This window comes from Gymnoscopelus microlampas (genome assembly GCF_963454915.1).
Source record: "Gymnoscopelus microlampas genome assembly, chromosome: 5".
Taxonomy (NCBI): domain Eukaryota; kingdom Metazoa; phylum Chordata; class Actinopteri; order Myctophiformes; family Myctophidae; genus Gymnoscopelus; species Gymnoscopelus microlampas.
In genome coordinates this window covers 21811226-21815581 of record NC_139942.1, presented here as the reverse complement: position 1 = coordinate 21815581, position 4356 = coordinate 21811226, and the positions used below count along the sequence as shown (strand labels likewise).

Sequence of the window (4356 nt, the reverse complement as noted above, 5' to 3'; positions counted from 1 at the left end):
TATTTTTTATTTCTTGTCCACCTTTGGAGTTACATCATGATGGCAAGGTAACTACACAACCCAAACCTCTACCAAAGTGGTCTTGCAAATGTGGGGCTATTGCGTGTCCCGCCCCCCCGTCCGCCCCCCCGTCCCCCTGTCCCCCGCTCATCCCGTCGCGGCCCCCAGTCGCGGTCAACCCCCCCGGCGTCCCGTCCCGTTGCCGTCCCGTCCCGTCGCGCACACACACACACACACACACACACACACACACACACACACACACACACACACACACACACACACACACACACACACACACACACACACACACACACACACACACACACACACACACACACACACTCTCTGTGTGTGCTTGCAATACTTTGCCACGCTTTCTCCCTGGATCTATTTATTGCGGTCGCGTTTCTCGCTTATAATACATTTTAGATTTTACTTCCTTGTATGATTTCATGAGCTGCTGCAATGCTGCTGTTCAGCCACAGAGAGGAACGCCGCTCTGGTTTTGGACTCCATGATTGGTCAAGTTCAAGGATTCTGCTATCGACTTTCATGGTCTTTTATAGAAATACGTGAAGCTTGGCTTCATTATCCTGGCTCGACACAGCCTGGCTTGACAAGGCCTAGCTCGACAAAGTCGCTCCTTTTCAGCCTGGCTTTGCTTTGAGGAACGGAATAAACAAGGCTTATATGGACCCGACTTTGTCAAGTCTGGATTTGGCTTAAGTCCAGGCTTAGTTTATTCACCTTTTGAGGAACAGGCCCCAGGTCTTTTGCAGGGTCGCTACTCTACCCCCTCCTTTCTGAAGCGCGTCCTCGCGCTTCTCGCTTCACTTCTGACCGTTCTGGTTCTGTTACTGGCTGAGTGAAGGGCCACACATTGTACAATTGAAACTTGAAACACATAGTGCTGAATTATGCTAAAACTGCATGAATTTGGTAGACATGCCAGACTATCTTTACAATAAGGTACTTGCTTTCACAACAATAATTTTCAGTTACAAAAAAAGTTGTATATACAACTGTACTGTACTGTGTCACTCTGGTATACTCTGGCCTTACAATAAAAAGATTACTTGCATAAAACAATCCACGTCAATGCCGTATCAACTTTTAAATGGGCCTATGAATTTATACTGTATCTTATCTTGCCTGATATGCACCGCTCCATAGGTCACTGATCAAACACATTGCATTATGTTATAAATATGGACTCAAGGTTGACTGTTTCACTGTTACATTATAAAAACATTTGAGTACATACGGATGGAGGAATTAAGGTAGGTATTGTACTCAAATCGTAAATATGAATTACTATTAATTGGAATCAAGTTCAATTATTTTTGCTCAAAACCATTAACATACAGAAGCCTTTTAGAATGTACATTTTTTGGGGGGGTCATTTTGTTTTTCTTTGAGGACTTGGCGGGCCGGATTAAGATGGTCAAAGGGCCGTCAAGGCGGCCCCTGGGCCGTATGTTTGGACAACGCCCATCCTGCTACAAAAGCATTAGAAAACATTTCACTGGTGATCATACACCAGGGGTCTTCAACAGGGGGTCCGGGACCCCTAGGGCGTCCACAGAGTTACTACAGGGGGGCCGCCAAATCTTTGTGTGATTGGATTTCTTTTCCTATTATCCCTATTTTGAAGAGAATCTAAGCCAAAAATAGCAGATTGTGTTATGAGCTTGTAGATCGGCTATTTTTGGTTGATCGGCTATAAGAGGTTTGGTGTTGGTCTATGAAAAATACATGTTATACAGTATGTAATGAGGGTCCCTGCTTCCTCTCTCTTTCAGCTAGGGGGTCCTTGGGCTGAAAACGTTGAAGACCCCTGTCATACGCTATGGTAGCAATTAGGAAAAAGCTGGTCACAGTGGGAGATGGAGGCAGTGGTAAGTCGAGTCTACTCATTGTGATCAGTAAGGGCTACTTACCAGAGTTCAGACCTGTACCTGTAGGCCTAGTGTTTGAGGACATTATCTTTGACATTGAAGTGGATCAAAAACAGGTCGAGCTAAAGCTTGTGAACACAGCCGGTCCTGAGGACTATGACAGACTGCGTCCTCTTTGTTACCCAGATACTGATGTTTTTCTTGTGTGCTTCTCCATTGATCGTCCGCAAAGTCTTCCGAACATTTAAAAAAAGTTGGCCCCAGAAGTCAAACACTTCTGCCCTAATGTTCCCATTATCTTGGTGGGAAATAAGAAGGACCTGCGCGATGACGAGCACACCTGCAGGGAGCTGGCCAAAATGAAGCAAGAACCAGTGACACTGGAGCAGGGGCTTGACATGGCAAACAGGATTGGTGCCTTTGGATACATGGAGTGCTCTTCAAAAACAAAGGATGGTGTGAGGGAAGTTTTGGAGATGGCCACCAGGGCAGCACTAAAACCTCGACAACGGGGAAAAAAATGTCTTCTACTGTAAATGGAGGCATGAGGACTGCTTCCTGCAACCCCCACTCCCCCAACCCACCCACAAAAAAACGGTTTACTAAAGGTAATGTCTTAAACGCATTAACCCTGGCGTCCCTGTTATGGGCACAGAATTAAATTACAACATTTTAAAAACTAGTCCATACCCGTGGGGGGATATGCACACATGATCTGGCAACCCGGGAGGCAGTTCGTCCCATACCTCGCGGGGCCATCCCACAGCTGGGCAGCCGTAACCATGGCGACATTCTTTTACACAAAAACGCTAATGCTGAGATTTGGTGAAATCGAAAAACGGGCTTTGCTGTTCCGTGCACATGGTAATGGTCAATGGCTGTGTGCAAATTCAGATCGATTGCTCCAGCCACTGAGGAGAACCAGGCAAAACAATGTTTTGCCTCACCACCTCACCACCTCACCACGCACTACAGAGCTTTGTAGAATTATAGTAGGATAGACCTACAAATTGTAACTGTGTTGTGGATCTTGTGTATTTACGTATGTTTGAGTTTATTTAATTGTATTAGAGGTTCAGGTTGCTACACAGCCCTCACACCTTTGCACCGCCAATCCGACCCATATGTCTGAGTCATAGTGTCGGGGGCTAGAGCTGCCAGCCAGCAAATTGGTGCTGTGGGAACCAACGCACGGCCATCGGTCACGAGGACGTCCCACATTAACATTTACGTGGATGTAAGAGAATGATGCAGGAGCGCAAAGTACCAACGAACTGGCCAGATGTATAGAGAACCGGGATGACTGGAAGCGACGATGGAGGGCTCGTCTGAGGACGACCTATAGAGACGCCTTTACACCGCCAATCCGACTGATATGTCTGAGTCATAGTGCCTTTGTGCCCATGTATGGAGATCTATCTGTATCTGTCTGTCTACCTGTGTCCCTTTTATGCCCACATATAGAGATCTAGGTTTGAGGTTTGTTTATGGTTATGTTTGAATCAGAGTAACGTGGCCTCCCTTCAAAAACACACATTTTGTCCAGAAAAGAAAATATTCCACCGGATGGATTTCTTTTTAGTTAACTCCACTGCGCCCCCTACAGATCAGGTCAATGGCATTTTTCAGACAAGATCTTTAGGAAATGAAAACTTCCTTTGGGGAGCACACATGTATGCCTTTGACATGTGTGATTAATTACCCCACCCCAATCGCAACGGACCTGCCAATTGTTTGCCCCATACGTATGTCCTCCCCGAAGGAAGTTTTAATTTGTTCAGTCCAGCAATCATTTCAGGCCCCGTCGCCAACATTGAATGTTGTCCCTGTGCAGCTCTTGGAAAAGTGGATATATTTTACTATACACACGTTTTCTGACAGAACTTTCAAATGGGTATTAAACTAGACTAGAGGACAATTTCTGACTCCAAGTCACAGGAATTAATTATTGGGTGAGTGCGTACACACCATAGATAGACTGTAAAATAGGGTACACAAGCAGCACAACGCCTAAATAGCCTTGTGATTGCTCACCTGAGGCTGCAGCTGTGGATTGTGAGGCTGTGCTGCCATCTACTGGTGAAGATGAAGTACTGGTGTTTGTTGTGAGTTCAGCTGGTTGTGTTGTGTTGGGTGTTGTGGAAGGTGCTGTTGAAGACAAGAAAGATGTTTGAACAGATCACATGATATAAACACTTTCAATGAAGGAATGTATAGGCTACCTATGCTTGACGGTCATGACATGGGCGAAAACAAAATGCTGGTCTGAGAAATGTGTTTGAGATAGGTATTTTGTATTCTGAAAATATATGAAAATACATTTTATAAAAATGTATGCAGTGATTAGTTAACATCGATTGATTGCCATATATTAAATTAATTGCCTATGTCAGAATTTCTAAGATTACTTTGATCATAAAGCAGAGTGTTTTTCATGGTGTTTCAGCCAAAATGT

General features: G+C 44.9%; 1 pseudogene across 1 annotated transcript; it reads left to right on the top strand.

Moving 5' to 3' along the window:
• Nucleotides 1–1852: 1852 nt before the first annotated feature.
• Nucleotides 1853–2437, top strand: LOC311045365 (rho-related GTP-binding protein RhoA-C-like; annotated as a pseudogene). Its single transcript has one exon. The product of its transcript is annotated as a rho-related GTP-binding protein RhoA-C-like (transcript).
• The last annotated feature ends 1919 nt before the right edge of the window (nt 2438–4356 follow it).